Source organism: Trachypithecus francoisi, unplaced genomic scaffold, assembly GCF_009764315.1.
Source record: "Trachypithecus francoisi isolate TF-2019V2 unplaced genomic scaffold, Tfra_2.0 Lachesis_group6, whole genome shotgun sequence".
Taxonomy (NCBI): Eukaryota; Metazoa; Chordata; class Mammalia; order Primates; family Cercopithecidae; genus Trachypithecus; species Trachypithecus francoisi.
Window position 1 is genome coordinate 3510947 of NW_022681471.1, and position 24953 is coordinate 3535899.

A 24953-nucleotide genomic window follows, 5' to 3' on the forward strand; every position below is an offset into this window, starting at 1 on the left:
ATATATAATTAGTTTAGAATTGTAAAGTTAATTTTCATTTAATATGTTTAATACATTATGTTTAGGTAAGAATTTTGCTTCTATGTTTGAGAGATCGACCTGGGATCCTGTGATTTTTCTTTTGCTGTCTTGTTAGGTTTTGGTATTAAGTTTATGTTACCGTCATTAAATTGTTCCCCATTTTTGAGTTCTCTATAAAAGAAGTTATATAATATGGGAATCAAATGTTCTTTGAATATATGTAGTTTACACCTGTATAACTATCCAAGTCTGTGTGAGCGTGTATGTGAAGACACAGAAATAAAAGAATATAATTTTTCAGGACTGATTCAATTTAATGCTTATAGGTATATTTAAGTTTCTGTCTTTTCTTGTCAGTGTTGAATTATATTTTTCTTTTCTTTTTTTTTTTTTTTTAAATATGGAACGCTTCACGAATTTGCGTGTCATCCTTGCGCAGGGGCCATGCTAATCTCTCTGTATTGTTCCAATTTTAGTATATGTGCTGCCGAAGCGAGCACTGAATTATATTTTTCAAGAAGATGGCCTATTTATATAAGGTTTTGACAGTTACAGGCCTACAGTTGATTATAATATCTGATCATTATTTTTTCAACAACTGCTGTATTTGTAGTCATATCTCCTTTACATGTTTAATACTGTTTTGTTATTGATGGCAGAGATTTTTCTATTTCATTAGTCTTTCCAAAAAATCTGTTGTTGGCTTTCTTGATCCTATTTTATCCTTTGTTCTATTTCATTATTTCTGTCCCCTTTGTGTCACTCCATTCTTTTGGGGATGATTTGATTGATATTTAAGAAACCTTAAGTTAGATAAAAGGCTTGTGAGTCTTCAGCATTTCTTTCCTTCAGATAATTAGTTAATATTTTCTCCTGGATATTTGCTTTAGCTTCATTGCATTCCACAAGTTTCGAAATGTGGTATTTTCATTTGATGTGTAGTATTTCTGTTCAGCTCTAATGATTATCTGATTTCCATTTTAATTTTTTTTGCACAGGAGGCATTTAGAAGCATATTTAAAAATTACCTAATGTCTTGAGTGTTTTATTAGGCCTTTTTTGTTGATTTTTAACCCAATTGCATTTTGATAAAGGAATGTGGTCTGTATAATGATCCATGAAAATTTGTTGGGACTTACTTTATTCCCTCTTGCCTGGTCAATTATATATGCTCTATGTGTACAAGAGAACAATGTACTTTGTCTAATATAATTGGGGCACAGTTTTACATATGTTCCTTAGTTTAACCTTTGAAACTCTTATTTCAAAACTGCACTCTTAATAAATACCAGACAATATCTAGTGTTGGTGCAAATTTGCACTGATGGGGATTCTCATATATGGCCCACGTGATTGTATAAACTGGTAAATCCATCTTGAACGACAGTTTATATATTATTCAGTAAAGTTGAAGAGATACATATGTGTGTGTGTGTATATATATATATATAGAGAGAGAGAGTTTAGAAATTTCACTCTAGAGAAATTTCACTGTACATAAATACATAAATATGTAATATGTGTATTTATGGTTGCATGCATAGAAGTGTAATGATCAAGTCAGGGTATTTAGGGTATCCATCACCTTGAGTGTTTATCATTTTTATATGTTGGCATCCTTTCAAGTCCTTCCTTCTAGTTACTTTGAAATATACATAATATTGTGGATCAGGTAGTGCATGGTATGCCATGCGGTCTCTCTTCCTGGAGCAATGCCTTTTTGTGGCCTCCAGACAGCTTCTTGTGTTAGTCTTGGGACTCCTACGGGTCTAGGACCTTTCCTGAGGCTAGAATGCAGGAGTCTGCAGTAGGAATGTAGACCACTGGGAATCACTCACTTACCTTTTCCTCATCGTGAGGAGCCTCTCCAGGCTCCCAGCTGATTCCAGCCAAAAAGGCTGTCTCACTTCCCCACTTCCCTTTTCTTCCTTGTTTTAGGTGCTCCCTGTCATTTCTCTGTTGAATTCCAGTGTTCACTCTTAGATGATCTATTTAACGTATGATTATCTACTCACTATTTTGGTTCTTCTTTGTGGAGGAGGGAAGTGCCAGACACCTCTACTCAGCCATCTTGAAGCACCTCCAATTTGAATCATTCTTAAAATAAATAAATAAATAAATATATTGAAAGAGAGAAACCAGATACAATACATAGAATGTGATTAGGTTTATAAAAGATAGTACATGCAAAACTGAACTATTGTTTATTGAGATATATTTATGTTAAAAAACTAAATAAAGGCAATAAGTAGGTTTTTGTAAGCATTAACATAGTTGTTAGTAAAGAGAAATTTGGAGAAATTTGAAAGGATTGTGATTTTTAAGAAATAGATGGAGTCTTCTGGGATACTGGTAAGGTTCTATGTATTGATTTGGGTGGTGATTACATTGATGTTTATACCATTTGCTTAATATTACATAGTATGCATCATTAGCATTTTGTTATATGTCACAGTATAATAAAGTTAAATGTACAATGAGATAGAGAATGAGATGTATGACAAAATTAAAGCAGTATGTGAGTAACATGAAGGACTGTGTATGTACCTGTATACTATGTGACACAGAGTGGTCAACCCAAGTGTCTATTGATTGGTGAATAGAAAAACAAAATGCAGTCTACACCTTCAATTGGATATTATTGAGCATTAAAAAGGAACGAAATTTTTACACATGCCACAACACACATTAAGCTTGAATATATTAGCCAGTCACAGGAGCAAAAACATACGATTCCATTATGAAGTACCTACAGTAGTCAAATTCATACAGTAAGAAAGTAGAAGAATGGGGGCCCGGGGCTAGAGGGAGGAGACTATGGAGAATTTAGTTTTTAATGGGTACAGAGTTTTTTTTGGAAGATAAAAATGTTCCGAAGATGGATGGTGGTGACAGTTGCACAGTAATGTGTATGTATTTAATGCCAAGAACATGTAGACTTAAAGTTTTTTTTTTTTCTTTTTTCTTTTCTTTTCTTTTCTTTTTTTTTTTTTTTTTTTTCTTTTGAGATGGAGTCTTGCTCTGTTGCCCAGGCTGGAGTGTAGTGACACGATCTCAGCTCACTGCAAGCTCCGCCTCCCGGGTTCAAGCAATTCTAGTGCCTAAGCCTCCCGAGTAGCCAGGACTACAGGCATGTGCCACCATGGCCAGCTAAGTTTTGTATTTTCAGTATTTTTAGTGAGTCACCATGCTTGGCTCACTTAAAATGTTTTAAATCATAAATTTTATGTTAGGTATATTTTACCACAATAAAAATAAGCAAACAAAAAAGGTGAGTTTTTATCAGAGACCTATAGAAAGTGAAGGATGGAACCAAGTGGATAGGTATGGAAAGGACATTTCAGGCAGAGAGAATTGTGAATATAAATACTGAGGAGAAGATGAGAGTGTGTTTGGCATATCCAAGAATAGATACCAAAGATATCACTAGAGCTGGAAAAGAGTAAAGAAAGGATAAAATGATATGGGATTAGGTCAGAGGGGTAACAAGGTGCAAGGACAAGCAGGGCCTTGATGGTCCTTGTAGATGAGAAGAAATTGAAGGGTATCAGGTAAGGAATTGGTGTGACTTGACTTAATTTTTAGAAAGATTACCCTGGATGCATGTTGAGGAAAGATTATAGCAGGAAAGTCAGAAGCTGAAAGACCAGTGGTGATGGTCATTTTTGTTGTTGTTGTTGGTAGGTTGTTTTTTGTTTTGTATTGTAGACGATTATTACAGTGTTTTTATGTTGGTGAGGATGAGTGATATTCTGTGTAATTTATAATCCGTCTTGAGAAATCTTCCATTTGTTTTAGTTCACCTGTCCATTGAAACTTGGCCCTTTATTTTCAAAGATGTATAAGACGTAATTTCCTTCCCGTGTTATTCCTTTTTAATTTCTTCAAATAATTTAATTATACTACTTTTTTAAAATTTGTTTTCTGACTCTTTTTCATGGTGGCTTTGTTATAAATATGCTTTGTAAATATGAGTTGTGATCTTATATTTAGCAGGGAGTTATAGCAACCCCAAGAGCACTGGCTTGAAGATATTTTCATTCATGGAGAATTTGCATTTGCTTCTACTAACTACACTAGTATCAAAAACAATCAGTCTAGACTCCTTAAGTTGATTATTAGCCTGGAGTCTCCAAAACTGCAAGAATTTCCCATTTAAGTATCATAAACAAATATAAAGGTTTCCCTTATTATATTTTTCCCTGCATATTTTGTTTGCCATATTGATTTTTATATAAATTTAAAGGAGGTACAACTGCAGTTGTGTTACATGGATATATTGCATAGTTCTAAAGATTGGGCAATTAGTATAACCATCATCCAAATAGTATACATAGTATACATTGTACCTATTAAGTAATATCTCATGTGTCACTCCCTCCTACCCTCCTACTTTTCTGAGTCTCCAATGACTATTATTCAACTCTGTATGCCCATGCATACACATTATTTAACCCACAGTTACAAGTGAGAACATATGGTCACTGACATTCTGAGTTGTTTCACATCAGATAATGGCCTCCACTTCCATTCATGTTGCTGCAAAAGACAGCATTTCCTTCTTTTTTTATGGCTAAATAGGACTCAATTGTGTATATATACACACATGGCTGCCGAGGCCTCACAATCATGGCAGAAGGCAAAAGAGAAGCAAAGTCACATCTTACATGGTAGCAGAGAAGAGAGAAAGTGAGAGCCAAGCGAAAAGGGAAACCCCTTATAAAATCATCAGACCTTGTGAGACTTATTCACTACCATGAGAACAGTATGGGGAAAACCATCCCTATGATTCAATTATCTCCCACCTGGTCCCTCCTACAACATGTGGGAATTATGGGAGCTACAATTCAAGATGAGATTTGGGTAGGGGCACAGTCAGATTATATCACAGTATATAATCATTCCCTTTTTCTCTGCATCCTCATCAATATCTGTTATTTTCATCTTTTTAATATTATCTATTCTGACTGGTATAAGATGCTATCTCACTGTGGCTTTAATTTGTATTTTACTAATCATTACTGGCGTGCATTTTCTCACATGCTTTTTGGGTGTTTGTATATCTTCTTTTGAAAAAAATGTCTATTCATGTCCTTTTACCCACTTTGTAATGGAACTATTTGGTTTTTCTGTTGAGATGTTCGATTTCCTTTTAAATTGTGTATATCAATACCTAGTCAGATGCATAGTTTGCAGATATTTTTCTCATTCTGCCAGCTGTCTGTTTACTCTGTTAATTTTTTTGCTTCGCAGAAAATTTTTAGTACTATTTGTCCATCGTTATTTTGTTCCTTGTGCTTTTGAGGTCTTAGTTATTAATTCTTTACCCATACCAGTGTCCAGAAGAGCTTTCTCTACATTTTCTTCTAGTATTTTTATAGTTTCTTATCTTATGTTTAAGTCTTTGATCCATCTTGAGTAGATTTTTGTATATGACGGGAGAGAGGAGTCCATTCTTTTACATATGGCTATCCAATTTTCCTAGAACCTTTTATTCAAAAGGGCATCCTTTCCCTAGCGTATGTTTTTGTCAACTTTGGCAAAGATCATGTGATTGTAGATACGTGGCTTTGTTTGTTTTTTCTCTATTCTTGTCCATTGATCTATATGTCTGTTTTTATACAAGTACCATGTTCTTTTGGTTACCATAGCATTGTAATGTAATTTGAAATCAGGTAATGTGATGCCACCAGCTTTGTTCTTTATGCTTAGGATCACTTTGGCTGTTCAGGCTCTTTCACACAGTTTCATACTAATTTTAGGATTTTTTTTTAATCTTGTGAAAAATAATGTTGGTGTATTAACAGGGATTACAAAGAATCTCTATGTTGCTTGGGACAATATGATCGTTTTAACAGTATTCTTCCAATGCATACATATGAAACATTTTTTCATTTGTTTTATCTACAAATTTTTTCATCACTTTTGGTTAAATGATGTTACCTTCTTAATTTGCTTCTAAGCTTGATAGCTATTAGTGTATAGAAATGCCAAAAATTTTTGTACATTAATTTTGTATTCTGAAAGTTGACTGAATTCAATTTTTAAATTTTTATTTTAAGTTCCCGAGTACATATGCAGGATGTGCCAGTTTGTTATGTAGGTACACGTGTGCCATGGTGGTTTGCTGCACCTATCAACCCATCACCTAGGCATTAAGCCTGGCATGCAGTAGCTAGTGTTCCTGATGCTCTCCCCCACCTCAGCCTCCCCCAACCAGCCCCAGTGTGTGTTGTTGCCCTCCCTGTGTCCATATGTCTCGTTGTTGAGCTCCCATTTGTAAGCGAGAATTTGTGGTGTTTGATTTTCTGTTCCTGCATTAGTTTGCTGAAGATAATGGCTTCCATCTCCATTCATGTCCCTCCAAAGGACATAATCTCATTCCTTTTTATGGCTGCATAGTATTCCATGGTGTATATGTAGCACATTTTCTTTATCCAGTCTACCACTGATGAACATTTGGGTTGATTCCATGTCTTTGCTAGTGTGAATAGTGCTGCAATGAACATACCCATGCATGCATCTTTATAATAGAATGATTTATATTCCTTTGGGTATATACCCAGTCATAGGATTGCTGGGTTAAATGGTATTTCCAGTTCTAAGTCTTTGGAGAATTGCTACACTGTCTTCCACAATGGTTGAATTAATCTACATTCCCACCAACAGTGTAAAAGCACTCCTATTTCTCTGCAACCTCTCTACCATCTGTTGTTTCTTGACTTTTTAATAATCACTGTTCTGACTAGTGTGAGATGGTATCTCATTGTGGTTTTGATTTGCATTTCTTTGATGAACGGTAATGTTGAGCTTTTTTAATGTTTGTTGGCTGCATGTATGTCTTCTTTTTAAAAGTTCCTGTTCACATTCTTTGCCCACTTTTTGATGGGGTTGTTTTTTTCTTACAAATTTGCTTAAGTTCCTTGTAGATTCTGGATATTAGACCTTTGTCAGATGGATAGATTGCAGAAATTTTCTCCCATTCAGTAGGTTGTATGTTCACTCTCATGATAGTTTATTTTGCTGTGCTCTTTAGTTTGATTAGATCCCATTTATCTATTTTTGCTTTTGTTATAATTGCTTTTGGTGATTTCATCATAAAGTCGTTGCACATGACTATGTCCTGAGTGGTATCGCCTAGATTTTCTTCTAGGGTTTTTGTAGTTTTGGGTTTTACACTTAAGTCCTTAATCCATCTTAAGTGAATTTTTGTATAAGGTGTAAGGAAGGGGTCTAGTTTTAATTTCCTGCATATGGTTAGCCAGTTCTCCCAGCACCACTTGTTAAATAGGAAATCCTTTCCACATTGCTTGTTTTTGTCAGTTTGTCGAAGATCAGATGGTTGTAGATGTGCAGTTTTATTTCTGAGTTCTCTATTCTGTTCCGTTGGTCTATGTGCCTGTTTTTTGTACCATTATCATGCTGTTTTGGTAATTGTAGACTTGTATATAGTTTGAAGTTGGGTAGCATGATGCCTCCAGCTTTGTCCTTTTTTCTTAGGATTGTCCTGGCTATACAAGCTCTTTTTTTGTTCCATATGTATTTTAAAACAGTAATTTTCTAATTCTGCAAAGAATGTCAATGGTAGTTTAATGGGAATAGCATTGAATCTATAAATAGCTTTGGGCGATATTGGCCATTTTACAATATTTATTCTTCCTATCCATGAGCATGGATTTTTTTCCATCTGTCTGTCCTCTCTGATTTCCTCGAGCAGTGGTTTGTAGCTCTCTTTGAACAGATCCTTCACTTCCCTAATTAGCTGTATTCCTAGGTATTTTATTCTGTTGGTAGCAATTGTGAATGAGAGTTAATCTGCTTGTCTGTTGTTGGTGTATAGAAATGCTTGTAATTTTTGCACATTGATTTTGGATCCTTAGACTTTGCTGAAGTTGCTTATCAGCTTAAAATGCTTTTGGGCTGAGTCGATGGGGATTTCTAGATATAGGATCATGTTATCTGCAAACAAAGACAATTTGACTTCCTCTCTTCCTATTTTGAATACCCTTTATTTCTTTCTCTTGCCTGATTGTCCTTTCTAGAACTTCCAATACATTGGTGAATAAGAGCGGTGAGAGAGGGCATCCTAGTCTTGTGCCAGTTTTCGAAGAAGAATGCTTCTAGCTTTTCCCATTCAATATGATATTGGCTGTCAGTTTGTCATAAATGTTTCTTATTATTTTGAGCTATGTTCCTTCAATACCTAGTTATTGAGAGTTTTTAACATGAGGAAATGTTGAATTTTTTTGAAGGCCTTTTCTGCATCTATTGAGATAATCATGTGGCTTTTGTCTTTAGTTCAGATTAGGTGATGAATTATGTTTATTGATTTGCATATGTTGAACTAGTCTTGCATCTCCAGGATGAAGTTGACTTGATCATGGTGGATAAGCTTTTTGATGTGCTACTGAATTTGGTTTGCCAGTTATTGAGGATTTTCGCATCGATGCTCATCAGGGATATTGACCTGAAGTTTTCTCTTTTTGTTGCATCTCTGCCAGATTTTGGTATCAGGATGACACTGGCCTTAAAATATGAGTTAGGGAGGAGTCCCTCCTTTTCAGTTGTTGGAATAGTTTCAGAAGAAATGGTACCACTTCTCTTTGTATCTCTGGTAGAATGCAAGTGTAAACCCATCTGGTCCTGGGCTTTTTTGGTTGGTAGGCTATTTATTATTGCCTCAATTTCAGAACTTGTTATTGTTCTATTCAGGGATTCAACTTCTTTCTGACTCAGTCTTGGGAGGGTGTATGTGTCCAGAAATTTATTATTTTTTTCTACATTTTTTTGTTTATGTGCATAGAAGTGTTTATAATATTCTGTGATAGTTGCTTGTATTTCTGTGAGGTCAGTGGTGGTATCCCCCATTATCATTTCTTATTGTGGTGTTTTTTAACCTTCTCTCTTTTCTTCTTTATTAGTCTAGCTAGTAGTTTATCTATTTTATTGATTTTTTTTTCACAAAAAAACAGCTTCTAGATTTGTTGTTGTTGTTGTTGTTGTTTTTTGAAGGGTTTTTCATGTCTATATTCTTCAGTTTCAGTCTGAGCTTGGTTATTTCTTGTCTTCTGATAACTCTGGAGTTTGTTTGCTGTTAGTTCTCTAGTTCTTTTAGTTGTGATGTGAAGATGTTGATTTGAGATCTTTCCAGCTTTCTGACGTGGGCATTTAGTGATAAAAATTTTCCTCTTAACACTGTTTTAGCTGCATCCCAGCAATTCTGGTATGTTGTTGCTTTGTTCTCATTAGTTTCAAAGAACTTCTTGATTTCTGCCTTAATTTCATTATTCACCCAGAAGTCATTCAGGAGTAGGTTGTTCAATTTCCATGTCGTGGTGTGGTTTTGAGTGGGTTTCTTAATCTTGAGTTCTAATTTGATTGTGCTGTGGTCTGAGAGACTGTTTATTATAATTTCAGGTCTTTTTGCATTTGCTAAGGCATGTTTTAAGACAAGTGATGAGTATGCCTGCAGAGTTAGTGAAGGCAATACGAGGCAGAACTCTAAACCAGGCTCAACATTACAGCAGCAGGGCATGGATGGGAGAGAAGAATGTTGGATAGTTTGTGGGATCCAGATCCCAGTCTGTTAGTACACTAGTGTGAACACTCAGAATGGGTCTCCAACACTACCTTTAACATTTTCTTGACCTAGACAACATTTGATGCTGTCCTCATTAGTTTTTATCATGGGCAGTCCTTTCAGTTAGAAAATGGAAACACTATCCCAACTAACTAAAAGCTTCCAAAGCAACAAAGAAATTGCACACTTTATTCACTTTGAGGTCATAGCCAAGATATCACTTCCATGGAGTGGACTCTTTGACCTTTTGACCAACTATCAAGAGTCAGTGAGAGGGTTAGATAAAAATATCAAGAACCCTAGTTCAGACCGGAAAACTGTGCGGTTTCACTTTTGCCTATCACTCCAGCCTCATATGCCACTACTCTTCCACTTGTTCATTGTGATGAGCCTTTGTGACTCCTTTCAGTATCTTAAGCGTACCAAGTTGTTTCCCAACTCAGGACTTTCCTATGCTATTCTACCTGACTGAAGCACTCTTTCTTCCATTTTTGTTTTCCAAACTCTTCATCATATAAGTCTCAACGTCAATGTCATTTATTCACTAACGAATAACCTGACTACCTAATTTCAAGTGTGCTCCCCAATTCCATGATTCTCTGTCAGAGAACCCTGTCTCATTCATTTACAGCATGTCTAGCAATTCATAACAATCTGTTTGTGTAGATATTTGCTAAATGACTGTCTCCTCTACTAGACTCTAAGCTTCATGAGGGCAGTGGTAATATTTATTTTATCACTCTGCATCTAACACACACAGTTCCTGGTAGGTGCTGAATAAATATTTCTTTTTTTGTTTGTTTTGTTTTGTTTTGTTTTGCTTTGTTTTGTTTTGTTTGAGATGGAGTTTCACTCTTGTTACCCAGGCTGGAGTGCAGTGGCATGATCTTGGCCCACAGCAACCTCTGCCTCCTGGATTCAAGCAATTCTCCTGCCTCAGCCTACCAAGTAGCTGGGATTACAGGCACCCACTACCATGCCTGGCTAATTTTTTGTATTTTTAGCAGAGACGGGGTTTCACCATGTTGGCCAGGCTGGTCTCGAACTCCTGACCTCAGGTGACCCACCCACTTCGGCCTCCCAAAGTGTTGGGATTACAGGCATGAGCCACCGTGCCCAGCAAATATTTGTTAAATGAGGAAACTTTTAATTCAGTTCAGTGATAGCTCATTGAAGTTTGTTTGACTCTAACTGTTGCCCCTCTCCTACGTCCGAAAGAAAAGAGGCCCTCAGATTTGGAAAAATAAAATTATAATACAATAAATTAAAATGTATTCTTTTCCTTTCACCTAGATCCAATATATTGGAGAAAGTGCTCGTAAAATCTGATACAGAATTTAGCACGAGAAATATTTCCCACTCCTTAAATTTGTCCCCTTAATTGAGAAGCTGACTTCATGGTGAATTACTCCAAATAGGTAAATGTCTAACAGTTCTAATACTATTTAAACTGTCCTAAAGCATTAAAAGTGGAAGGAGAGCTGCCAGTTTCTTTAGTAATCATCAAAATGCTGAGAATCCCCCCAAAAAAGCTAACAACAAGAAAATCCCAGAAGGTATTAATGTATAAATCCTAAATAAAGTATTAGTAGCACAATCCAGTGGTACATTAAAAGATTAATATACCACAACTAGGATTACTCAATTCTGAGAAAGCATTAACATATTTATATAATTTATCATACTAATAGGTCAGTTTGCATCTTTTTTTCATTGGTGGTGACATAGAAGTAAATGGACACTTCATAATATGCTGAATCGTGCAATGTGAAATACGGGAAACATTCTCACTAACATCAGAAATGAGACAATAATGACAGCTATCATGTTTTTGTAATAGCAAATAGATAAGAGAATTAAATAATTAGACATATTAAAAAGAGATTAGAAAACAATCATCATATACACATGATAGAAATATATACCATTGTAGCCTGGGTGTGGTGGCTCACGCCTGTAATCCGAGCACTTTGGGAGGTCAAGGCAGGTGGATCATCTGAGGTCGGGAGTTTGAGACCAGCCTGACCAACATCAAGAAACCCTGTCTCTACTAAAAATACAAAATTAGCCAGGTGTGGTGGCACATGCCTGTAATCCCAGCTACTCGGAGGCTGAGGCAGGAGAATCACTTGAACCCGAGAGGCGAAGGTTGCAGTGAGCCGAGATTGTGCCATTGTACTCCAGCCTGGGCAACAAGAGCAAAAACTCCGTCTCAAAAAAAAAAAAAAAAAAAGAAAACAAATTATATCATGTATATATAAAAATCCAAAATAGAAACCAACTGGAAAGCTGAAAGAGAAGAGAGAATTTTGTATGTTGATTGATTACAAAGTTAATACATGAAATCTATGACTTTGCTACATATAAATGGTAAGTATTTAGAAAATACAATGGATCAAAAAATGCTCTTTCCCATAGCAGCAAAATGATAAAATAAAAAGGAATAAGCCCCCAAATAAACGCAGTGTGCAGAAACTATAGAGAAAATGCAAGTAGCAACATATTTTCTAGTAAGAAATTAGCAAAAATTAAACAGTATCATTTGGAAATTTTGAAATGCTTTTTATGTAATTCCTAGAATAAAGGAGTAACCCAAACTATTCTTTAACTTCGTAAGATACCACAAGAATTAATTACACTGCAATTTAAAACATAAGCCATTTGATATATTCTGTAGTTAGAGAGAAATCAATAGCTTTAAGTATTCTTATTTTAATACAAGAAGACATGAAAATAAACATCCAATTCAGGAAGCCAGGAAAAAATAAGGATAGCAGGAAGTAAGATTTGAAAAAAGATACCAGAGCAATACATTAAATTGAATGATCAATAGAATAAAACTGTGGCATCAGTAAATGGTAGGATTTGAGTTTTCCAAGGAGCAATAAAAACAAGTTAATGAATAACTTTAAGCACTGACAGTGAAAGAATAGAGATATATAAGATTATGTATTTTTAAAGTTTGATTTTGTAGCCATAATAAAATACAATAATAATTATACGTTAATTATTCATCACTTTTTGAAGTGACACGATGGAAATTGGACATATAACAGTTTAATAGAATGTAACTGTTATTTGCTTACATTAAAATATCTTGATTTAAGGATAGAGAAAAAGTAAAGTGTTTGCCTTTCTGTGACTGGCTTATTTCACATCACATAATATATTATCTCCCATTTTCTTTATTCATTTAGGCTATTTACTTTTTGGCTATGTTGAATAATGCTGCAATGAATACAAGACAGCAGATATCTCTTTAAGATTCTGATTTCAAGTATTTTGGGTATATACTCATAAATGAAACTGCTGTGTCATATGTGATATGGTTTGGCTGTGTCCTCACCCAAATCTCATCTTGAATTCCCACGTGTTGTGGGAGGGACCCAGTGGAAGGTAATTGAATCATGGGGGCAGGTGTTTCCAGTGCTGTTCTCATAATAGTAAATAAGTCTAACAAGATCTGATGGTTTTAAAATTGGGAGTCTCCCTGCACAAGCTCTCTTCTCTTGTCTACCACCTTGTGAGCCATACCTTTCACCTTCCACCATGATAGTGAAGCCTTCCTAGCCACAGTGGAACTGTAAGTCCATTCAATCTCTTTCTTTTGTAAATTGCCCAGTCTCAGGTATGTCTTTATCAGCAGCATGAAATTGGACAAATATAACATGGTAATTCTATTTTTAATTTTTTGAGAAACCTCCACACTGTTTTCTGTAGAGGACTGACAATTCATTGTGCTCTGACTCACCCCTTAGTTCTTTCTTTTCTCAGACTCCTCCTCTCTTCCTCCACACAGACAAAAAGGCCATTTGTGGTCTGAATAAATGAAAGAATTGGACTGTTTGTTGTCACAGTCATCCATACCATATTGACATATCCATTCAAATATATAGATAATCTTACTTTAAATAATGTATCATTTGTTGGAAAAATTCATAAACATATAATACAGAGACTATGGTAGCCAGAATAATGACTTCCCAAAGATGCCTACACCATAATTCCTAGAACCTATAAATATGTTAATCTATGTAGCAAAAGGGACTTCACAGATGTAATTAAGTTTACAAACATTAAAATAGAAAGGTTAGATAATCCTATTGGGTCTACGAACTTTCTCCCACTGGTGGCAGAAGACATGAGACTAAATAAGTCACAGAGATTCTAAGCATGAGAAGGACTTAATCCACTTTAAAGATAGTGGAAGGGGGCCATAGCCAAGATATATGGTTGACCTTTTGAAGCTGAAAGCCACTCCCGGCTAAGAGACAGCATTGAATTGGGGATTCAGTTCTATAAGCACAAATAACTAAATTCTGCCAATAGCCCCAAGGAATTTGGAAGCAGAATTTTCCCCATAGCCTCAAGTAGTGAACAGGGTTCTGTTGACATATTAATTTTTTTTTTTTTTTTTTTTTTTTTAAGACAGAGTCTTACTATATCCCCCAGGCTGCAGTGCAGTGGTGCCATCCTGGCTTACTGCAACCTCTGCCTTCTCAGTTCGGTTGATTCTCATGCCTCCTGAGTAGCTTGTATTACAGGTGCGTGCCACCAAACTCTCCTAATTTATTGTATTTTTAGTAGAGAGGGGGCTTTCACCATGTTGGCCAGGCTGGTCTTGAACTCCTGGCCTCAAGTGATCTGCTCACCTCGGCCTCCCAAAGCGCCGGAATTACAGGTGTGAGCCACCACACCTGGCTGACATTTTGATTTTAGCTCAGCGAGATTCCTATCAAACTTCGGTCCTACAGAATTGTCAATATAATAGCTGGATGTTATTTCAAGCTAATTTGTTATAGCAATAGAAAACTAATCTACACTGCATCCTATTACACTTCTATGAATAACAACCACACAAAAAATATTGAACCTATTTCTGCACTCAATAAAGAATGCAGAACTTTGCTCTTTCTTCTTTTCCCAGAGTGGTTTGTGATGTTCATATGCTAGCAATTGCCCCAGTAGAAAAACCAGGAAGTGGGAGCAGGCTCCCAGAACAAGGGTAGAGGTGGTAGAGGCATTTTAGAGTTTACTAACACCTCATTTATAGAAGGTACTCAGAATAATAGTATATCTAGGGATGTTCTTGCCCCTGAGCCAGATATTTAGAATATCTAATGTTAGTTCTGTAATTAAGATGCCCCCCCCCTTTTTTTTTGAGATGGAGTTTCGCTCTTGTTGCCCAGGCTGGAGTGCAATGACATGATCTCAGCTCACTGCAACCTCCACCTCCCGGGCTCAAGCAATTCTCGGCCTCAGCCTCCCAAGCAGCTGGGATTACAGGCACACACCACCACACCCAGTTATTTTTTGAATATTTAGTAGAGACGGGGTTTCATCATGTTGACCAGGCTGGTCTCAAACTCCTGACCTCAGATGATCCACCCACCTCGGCCTCCCTATGTGCTGGGATTACAGGCAAGAGCCACCGAACCCAGCCAAAATGCCCTTATCTTCAGTCACTGGATTAATTGACAATTTGCTGCAATTTATAATTAGTAACAAGTTTATATTTGATATCCTTTTTGGTTCTCCTAATAACTTTGGGAGATAGGTCAGACATATAGAAATCCCCTTTTAGAGATAAAGTAACATGCAGATAGTTTAAACGTTTTAATTTTTATCCCTATTTATTTTTATTTTTATGACATAATAGTTGTACGCATTTATGGGGCACATGTGTTTTTTTGATATATGCATGCAATCTGTAATGTTTTGTAGCTGGTCACATAAATAGTGTCAGAGCAAGGATTTAGACTACCTTCTGACTCTATTCAATAGCCTTTATTTCCCTTAGAAAAGATTTAACAAGCACTAAAAAAGGCAGCTTGAATTTCTCAGTAATCTAGCTTGAAGCTGTTCTCTTGTTCCCCTCCTTTTCATTTTTGTACTTTATCCATTATTCTTTTATCAATCCATTTAATGGTAAGTTTAATCCCTTTCCAAATGCATAGCTCTACATTTTCTGAAGGAGAAACAATTGAAGTCCCAAAGGAATTAAAGTATTGTTTTCCAATTTTTCTAAAAATAAAAATAAAAATGTATTAAATTTTTTGTCACTCAGGCCGGGCATGGTGGCTCATGCCTGTAATCCCAGCATTTTGGGAGCCAAGGCAGGCAGATCACTTGAAGTCAGGAGTTCAAGACCAGACTGACTAACATGGTAAAACCCCGTCTCGACTAAAAGTACAAAAATTAGCTGGGCATGGTGGCATGCGCCATGTAATCCCAGCTACTTGGGAGGCTGAGGCCGGAGAATCACTTGAACACAGGAGGCTGATGTTGCAGTGAGCCGAGATCACGCCACTGCACTCCTGCCTGGGCAACAGAGCAAGACTCCATCTCAAAAATAAAACATTGTTAATTAGTTTTGCAAAGTGATTTCGATCAGCAACGTGTGAGAGTTCCTATTTCTCCACTTTCAGCAGAGCTTGCTATTGTCAGTTTTTTTCAATTGTAGCCATTGTGAAGTGATGTATTACTGTGGTTTACTTTGTATTTCCCCGAAAATTAATAATGTTTAGCATCTTTTCATGTGTTTATTGCCATTTGTATTATCTTTTTTTGTGAAGCATCTGTTCAAATCTTTTCCCTGTTTTTATTCAGTTGCTTGTTTTCCCTTTATTGAGTCATAAAAATCTGTATTATATTTCTGATGTTTGCTTCAGGATTTAGGCTGAGACTTTTATGGGTGGTTCAGGTATAATTTCAGTTCTCTTTGCTTTTGCTTCATTGCTTTGGATTTATATTACACGTACATAATTTAGGGTTAATCATGACACTTGTGTGATTTAATGCACACAGTAAGGGTTCCCATTATTCTGACTCTCTCTCCCGTATGTCTCCTTTATGGCCCTACTGTGTTGGGGCTCCTGTTCCTGGTTTCTCTAAAAAGTTCTTTTAGTTTGGAGTATCAGTTCCCAGCCCTGAATTACTCCATGAATGAGGTCCACATTTGACACAATTTCCAGTTAAAGAGAGATATAAATAATATTTAGGAAATAAAATCAAATGTCAAATGCCTGTTTCTAAAGTCATATATCTTATTGGTAAATTTTGCTGAAATAGAAAATACAGGAAGATTTTCAGTTCTAAAGGGAGGCAGATCAAGAGTTCTATTTTCCGTATTTTAAATATAAAATGTGTATGAGACATTTGGCTGGGTGTGGTGGCTCACGCTTGTAATCCCAGCACTTTGGGAGGCCGAGGCTGGTGGATCACTTGAGATCAGGAGTTCGAGACTGGTCTGACCAACATGGTGAAACCCCGTCTCTACTAAAAATGCAAAACATTAGCTGGGTATGGTGGTGCTTGACTGTAGTCCCAGCTACTCAGGAGGCTGAGGCATGAAAATCACTTGAACCTGGGAGGTGGAGGTTGTGGGGAACTGAGATCACACCACTGCACAATGTACCTGGCAATGTGCCAAGTGCTGACTGTCTCAAACGCAAAACAAAGAATGTGTGTGAGACATTTATGGTGGAAAAACATTTTGAAGCCTCGCCATAAGTTTTCATTTTTTTAACATTTGTTTTAAGTTCAGGGGTACATGGTCAGGTTTCTTACGTAGGTAAACTTGTGTCATAAGGGATCTCCTACCCCAAAGGGTTGTAAATATCCATGAGACAAGTGTGGGTTCCCACGGTTGCACATTCATTTACCACTTCCCTGGGTGGGGGAAGTTCCTTGGCTCCATGTGATTCCTGGGTGGACCATCATCCTACCTTACTTTTCTCTGTTCTCTGTGGGTCAAGTTGATTTTTGATTAGTCCCAATGCGAGTACCTGGATGTTTCAGTTGAAGGTGCTGTATTTAATTGCCCCTTTTGTTCCTCTCTATTTGAGCCACAGACGCTAGCTGCTATCTTGGCTGCTTCCCTCCAGGAGTTTTCTTCACCTGTTGTCCACCTACAACCGCATAACCTCGTAATTCTGGTTTCCTGCACTCATAATGCAGGTGGAGCTGAAGAAATAATGTTTTATTATAATGGTTGAACTAGTTTACAATCCCACCAACAGTGTAAAAGTGTTCCTATTTCTCCACATCCTCTCCAGCACCTGTTGTTTCCTGACTGTTTAATGATTGCCATTCTAACTGGTGTGAGATGGTATCTCATTGTGGTTTTGATTTGCATTTCTCTGATGGCCAGTGATGATGAGCATTTTTTCATGTGTCTGTTGGCTGTATGAATGTCTTCTTTTGAGAAATGTCTGTTCATATCCTTTGCCCACTTTTTGATGGGGTTGTTTGTTTTTTTCTTGTAAATTTGTTTGAGTTCTTTATAGGTTCTGGATATTAGCCCTTTGTCTGATGAGTAGATTGCAAAAATTTTCTCCCATTCTGTAGGTTGCCTGTTCACTCTGATGGTAGTTCCTTTTGCTGTGCAGAAGCTCTTTAGTTTAATTACATCCCATTTGTCAATTTTGGCTTTTGTTGCCGTTGCTTTTGGTGTTTTAGACATGAAGTCCTTGCCCATTCCTATGTTCTGAATGGTATAACCTAGGTTTTCTTCTAGGGTTTTTATGGTATTAGGTCTAACATTTAAGTCTCTAATCCATCTTGAATTAATTTTCATATAAGGAGTAAGGAAAGGATCCAGTTTCAGCTTTCTACTTATGGCTAGCCAATTTTCCCAGCACCATTTATTAAATAGGAATCCTTTCCCCATTTCTTGTTTTTCTCAGGTTTATCAAAGATCAGATGGCTGTAGATGTGTGGTATTATTTCTGAGGACTCTGTTCTGTTCCATTGGTCTATATCTCTGTTTTGGTACCAGTACCATGCTGTTTTGGTTACTGTAGCCTTGTAGTATAGTTTGAAGTGAGGTAGCGTGATGCCTCCAGCTTTGTTCTTTTGACTTAGGATTGTCTTGGCGATGCAGGCTCTTTTTTGGTTCCATATGAACTTTAAAGCAGTTTTTTCCAATTCTGTGAAGAAAGTCATTGGTAGCTTGATGGGGATGGCATTGAATCTATCAATAACCTTGGGCAGTATGGCCATTTTCACGATATTGATTCTTCCTATCCATGAGCATGGTATGTTCTTCCATTTGTTTGTGTCCTCTTTTATTTCACTGAGCAGTGGTTTGTAATTCTCCTTGAAGAGGTCTTTACATCCCTTGTAAGTTGGATTCCTAGGTATTTTATTCTCTTTGAAGCCATTGTGAATGGAAGTTCATTCATGATTTGGCTCTCTGTTTGTCTGTTACTGGTGTATAAGAATGCTTGTGATTTTGCACATTAATTTTGTATCCTGAGACTTTGCTGAAGTTGCTTATCAGCTTAAGGAGATTTTGGGCTGAGACAATGGGGTTTTCTAAATATGCAATCATGTCATCTGCAAACAGGGACAATTTGACTTCTTTTCCTAACTGAATACCCTTTATTTCTTTTTCTTCCCTGATTGCCCTAGCCAGAACTTCCAACACTATGTTGAATAGGAGTGGTGAGAGAGGGCATCCCTGTCTTGTGCCAGTTTTCAAAGGGAATTTTCCAGTTTTTGCCCATTCAGTATGATATTGGCTGTGGGTTTTTCATAAATAGCTCTTATTATTTTGAGATACGTTCCATCAATACCGAATTTATTCAGCGTTTTTAGCATGAAGGGCTGTTGAATTTTGTCAAAGGCCTTTTCTGCATCTATTGAGATAATCATGTGGTTTTTGTCTTTGTTCTGTTTATATGCTGGATTACGTTTATTGATTTGCGTATGTTGAAGCAGCCTTGCATCCCAGGGATGAAGTCCACTTGATCATGGTGGATAAGCTTTTTGATGTGCTGCTGAATTCGGTTTGCCAGTATTTTATTGAGGATTTTTGCATCGATGTTCATCAGGGATATTGGTCAAAAATTTTGTTGTTGTTGTTGTGTCTCTGCCAGGCTTTGGTATCAGGATGATGTTGGCCTCATAAAATGAGTTAGGGAGGATTCCCTCTTTTTCTATTGATTGGAATAGTTTCAGAAGGAATGGTACCAGCTCCTTCTTGTACCTCTGGTAGAATTCAGCTGTGAATCCATCTGGTCCTGGCCTTTGTTTGGTTGGTAGGCTATTAATTATTGCCTCAATTTCACAGCCTGCTATTGGTCTACTCAAGGATTCAGCTTCTTCCTGGTTTAGTCTTGGGAGAGTGTAAGTGTCCAGGAAATTATCCATTTCTTCTAGATTTTCTAGTTGATTTGCGTAGAGGTGTTTATAGTATTCTCTGATGGTAATTTGTATCTCTGTGGGGTTGGTGGTGATATCCCCTGTATCATTTTTTATTGCGTCTATTTGATTCTTCTCTCTTTTCTTCTTTATTAGTCTTGCTAGCAGTCTATCAATTTTGTTGATCTTTTCAAAAAACCAACTCCTGGATTCATTGATTTTTTGGAGGGTTTTTTTGTCTCTATCTCCTTCAGTTCTGCTCTGATCTTAGTTATTTCTTGCCTTCTGCTAGTTTTGAATGTGTTTGCTCTGGCTTCTCTAGTTCTTTTAATTGTGATGTTAGAGTGTCCATTTTAGATCTTTCCAGCTTTCTCTTGTGGGCATTTAGTGCTGTAAATTTCCCTCTACACACTGCTTTAAATGTGTCCCAGAGATTCTGGTATGTTGTATCTTTGTTCTCATTGGTTTCAAAGAACATCTTTATTTCTGCCTTCATTTCGTTATGTACCAGTAGTCATTCAGGAGCAGGTTATTCAGTTTCCATCTAGTTGAGCGGTTTTGATTGAGTTTCTTAGTCCTGAGTTCTAGTTTGATTGCACTGTGGTCTGAGAGACAGTTTGTTATAATTTCTGTTCTTGTACATTTGCTGAGGAGTGCTTTACTTCCAATTATGTGGTCAATTTTGGAATAAGTGTGATGTCGTGCTGAGAAGAATATATATTCTGTTGATTTGGGGTGGAGAGTTCTGTAGATGTCTATTAGGTCTGCTTGCTGCAGAGCTGAGTTCAATTCCTGGATATTCTTGTTTACTTTCTGTCTCGTTGATCTGTCTAATGTTGACAGTGGGGTGTTGAAGTCTCCCATTATTATTGTATGGGAGTCTAAGTCTCTTTGTAAGTCTCTAAGGACTTGCTTTATGAATCTGGGTGCTCCTGTATGGGTGCATATATATTTAGGATAGTTAGCTCTTCCTGTTGAATGATCCCTTTACCATTATGTAATGGCCTTCTTTGTCTCTTTTGATCTTTGATGGTTTAAAGTCTATTTTATCAGAGACTAGGATTGCAACCCCTGCTGTTTTTTGTTCTCCATTTGCTTGGTAGATCTTCCTCCATCCCTTTATTTTGAGCCTATGTATGTCTCTGCATGTGAGATGGGTCTCCTGAATACAGCAGACTGATGGGTCCTGACTCTTTATCCAGTTTGCCAGTCTGTGTCTTTTAATTGGAGCATTTAGTCCATTGACATTTAAGGTTAATATTGTTATGTGTGAACTTGATCCTGCCATTATGATATTAACTGGTTATTTTGCTCATTAGTTGATGCAGTTTCTTCCTAGCCTCGATGTTCTTTACATTTTGGCATGTGTTTGCAATGGCTGGTACCGGTTGTTCCTTTCCATGTTTAGTGCTTCCTTCAGGGTCTTTGTAAGGCAGGCCTGGTGTGACAAAATCTCTAAGCATTTGCTTATCTGTAAGGATTTTATTTCTCCTTCACTGATGAAACTTAGTTTGGCTGGATATGAAATTGTGGCTTGAAATTCTTTTCTTTAAGAATGTTGAATATGGCCCCCACTCTCTTCTGGCTTGTCGAGTTTCTGTCGAGAGGTCTGCTATTAGTCCGATGGGCTTCCCTTTGTGGGTAACCTGACCTTCTCTCTGGCTGCCCTTAAGATTTTTTCCTTCATTTCAACTTTGGTGAATCTGGCAATTATGTGTCTTGGAGTTGCTCTTCTCGAGGAGTATCTTTGTGGTGTTCTCTGTATTTCCTGAATTGAATGTTGGCCTGCCCTACTACGTTGGGGAAGTTCTCCTGGATGATATCCTGAAGAGTGTTTTCCAACTTGGTTCCATTTTCCCCTCACTGTCAGGCACCCCAATCAGACGTAGATTTGGTCTTTTTACATAATCCCATACTTCTTGCAGGCTTTGTTCATTTCTTTTTCTTCTTTTTTCTTTAGACTTCTCTTCTCGCTTCATTTAATTCATTTGATCCTCAATCGCTGATACTCTTTCTTCCAGTTGATCGAGTCGGTTACTGAAGCTTGTGCATTTGTCACGTATTTCTCGTGTCATGGTTTTCATCTCTGTCAGTTCGTTTATGGCCTTCTCTGCATTAATTATTCTAGCTATCAATTCTTCCACTCTTTTTTCAAGATTTTTAGTTTCTTTGCACTGGGTACGTAATTCCTTCTTTAGCTCTGAGAAGTTTGATGGACTGAAGCCTTCTTCTCTCATCTCGTCAAAGTCATTCTCCGTCCAGCTTTGATCCGTTGCTGGCGATGAGCTGCGTTCCTTTGGAGGGCAAGATGCACTCTTATTTTTTGAATTTCCAGCTTTTCTGCCCTGCTTTTTCCCCATCTTTGTGGTTTTATGTGCCTCTGGTCTTTGATGATGGTGATGTACTGATGGGGTTTTGGTGTGGGTGTCCTTCCTGTTTGTTAGTTTTCCTTCTAACAGTCAGGACCCTCAGCTGTAGGTCTGTTGGAGATTGCTTGAGGTCCACTCCAGACCCTGTTTGCCTGGGTGTCAGCAGCAGAGGCTGCAGAAGATAGAATACTGCTGAACAGCGAGTCTACCGCTCTGATTCTTGCTTTGGAAGCTTTCTCTCAGGGGTGTACTCCACCGTGTGATGTTTGGGGTGTCAGTCTGCCCCTAGTGGAGGATGCCTCCCAGTCAGGCTACTCAGGGGTCAGGGACCCACTTGAGCAGGCAGTCTGTCCCTTCTTAGATCTCAACCTCCATGTTGGGAGATCCACTGCTCTCTTCAAAGCTGTCAGACAGAGTCGTTTGCATCTGCAAGGTTTCTGCTGCTTTTTTTTTGTTGTTGTGTTTAGCTGTGCCCTGTCCCCAGAGGTGGAGTCTACAGAGACTGGCAGGCCTCCTTGAGCTGCTGTGAGCTCCGCCCAGTTTGATCTTCCCAGGGCTTTGTTTACCTACTTAAGCCTCAGCAATGGCGGGCGCCCTTCCCCCAGCCTGGCTGCTGCCTTGCAGTTAGATCGCAGACTGCTGTGCTAGCAATGAGGAAGGCTCCGTGGGCGTGGGACCCTCCCGGCCAGGTGTGGGATATAATCTCCTGGTGTGCCCGTTTGCTTAAAGCGTAGTATTGGGGTGGAAGTTACCTGATTTTCCAGGTGTTGTGTGTCTCAGTTCCCCTGGCTAGGAAAAGGGATTCCCTTCCCCCTTGAGCTTCCCAGGTGAGGCAATGCCTCGCCCTGCTTCAGCTCTGGCTGGTCAGGCTGCAACAGCTGACCAGCACCGATTGTCCGGCACTCCCTAGTGAGATGAACCCAGTACCTCAGTTGAAAATGCAGAAATCACCTGTCTTCTGTGTGACTCGTGCTGGGAGCTGGAGACTGGAGCTGTTCCTATTCGGCCATCTTGCTCCGCCCCTCCAACTTGAGTATTTTTAAAGCATTATCATAGCATTATCTCATTTTATAATGAAGATTGCTTGTTTTTAAATACTTGAATTTGGTAAATAACATGGACAATAATGCAGTTTCTACAGAACAGTTTTAATTTTAGTACAATACTACTGGATTTTAGTGAAAATTCATGTTATTTCCACTCTAAACGTGGGTCAAAAAGAGACATTGTGTCCTTTTAGAGGATGTGAACACATTTAATCCTCTTTTTTTAATTCACTCATTGAATAAAATAAATACAAAATACATCCAATTACAGTACAATGGGATTAAATACAGAAAGTTGCTATGATGCAGGATTTCAACTATCAATCCTTTTAACTTTCAGTTTTCAAAACCATAATCCACATTACCTGAAAGAACTGTGAGCAGTATTATTTGGTCAAATGTATTATGAAGGTATTGAATTTTTGTGAGTGTATTGTATTTATAAAATTCTTATGTTTAAATCCAGTACTGAATAAAAAGTTATATCATTCTTAAGAAAAACACATATTTACTAAAATCATAATTGGAAATGTGTAAAATGACAAATGAAAATGCAGCTGAGAGGTCGAGACTCTATTGCATTTCTGCAGTTTCCATTGACTTTAACATGGAGGCAGCTGGTGAATTTAGCAAGAGCTGTTGTAGTGGACTGATTGGGCAGAAACCATACTGAGTGGGTTTAGGAATGAAGGAAAAGTCAAGAAGAAGAAGCAGCCGTTGTAAACAGATTTTGAAAAGTTGTCAACAAGAGAGAAGAGAGAGATAGGATACTAGCTAGACACAGCAAGGTAGTAAGGGAAGTTTATCTAAATTTTAATTTTTAATTCATCAAAGACTGAACTACGTTTCAATGCATATGAGAAGATGAAGGTAAAGAGGGAAGGGATGATTTTGTAGGGTGTTTTTTAAGGAGATTACATTGAATGAGGTGCAGAGAATAAGCATGGGAATGAACCTTGGGCAAGAAAAGTGACAGTATGGGTGCAGTCAGTTAGCATGTGGAGTGGCAAAAGTTTAAAGTGCTTCATTTGATGACTTCTGTTTTTTTCAGGTGGGATGGGAGGTGTAAAGGTAAGTTAAAGTTCTAATATTCAGAATAATTGAAAAAGAGATCAAGAGCTTAGTTAAAGTAACATAAGAAACATTAGTAGAGATCACTGAAGATCAAGTTGTTGATAGAGAACATGTAATTGTAGCAGGAACAATTTGTGAGGTTGTGTGATTTTCTTCAGCCTTGGCACAAAAAATGTTGCCAGTTGAATTAATAAAAGGTTGTAATATTGCTATAAGGGTGAAAAAAAGAATAGGACAAAGGAGTTAAAGGATAATATTAATATTAAAAATGTATGTTATGAGACTTTGATAGATTTTATATTTAGACAACAATTTGAGTATAAAATTCTTGAATCACTTTTTCATTCCCTAGAACTTTGTAGCTATTGCTTGTCTTCTGTCATTGTGCGATGTAGTGGAAAATTCTGGAACCTGCATGCTTTCTGTTTTGTAACTTCTTAGTGGTTGCTATAAGATTTTAAAATATGAATCTTTACAGACTACCTTAAATAATATACAGTTTCACATATAATGTAAGAACCTTACAATTCTATCCTCCTATGTTCTGATTCTGTTTCTTTGTGCTACTCTTTTCATCTGGTTTACTTCAATATGTTCTATAAGCCTCAATATAAACTTTTTTATTTATACTGTGAATTACTATTTTTCACTTGTGATCAGGTTTATGAAGGTAAAATTTGGATCCAGTAAAATTCACCTTTTTAAAATATGTAGTTC

General features: G+C 37.3%; 1 non-coding gene across 1 annotated transcript; it reads right to left on the bottom strand.

The window, feature by feature from the left end:
* Positions 1 to 415: 415 nt before the first annotated feature.
* LOC117078584 lies at positions 416 to 521 on the bottom strand. The gene has a single exon (XR_004435034.1). It is a non-coding gene; the product is annotated as a U6 spliceosomal RNA (small nuclear RNA).
* Between the last annotated feature and the right edge of the window lie 24432 nt (positions 522 to 24953).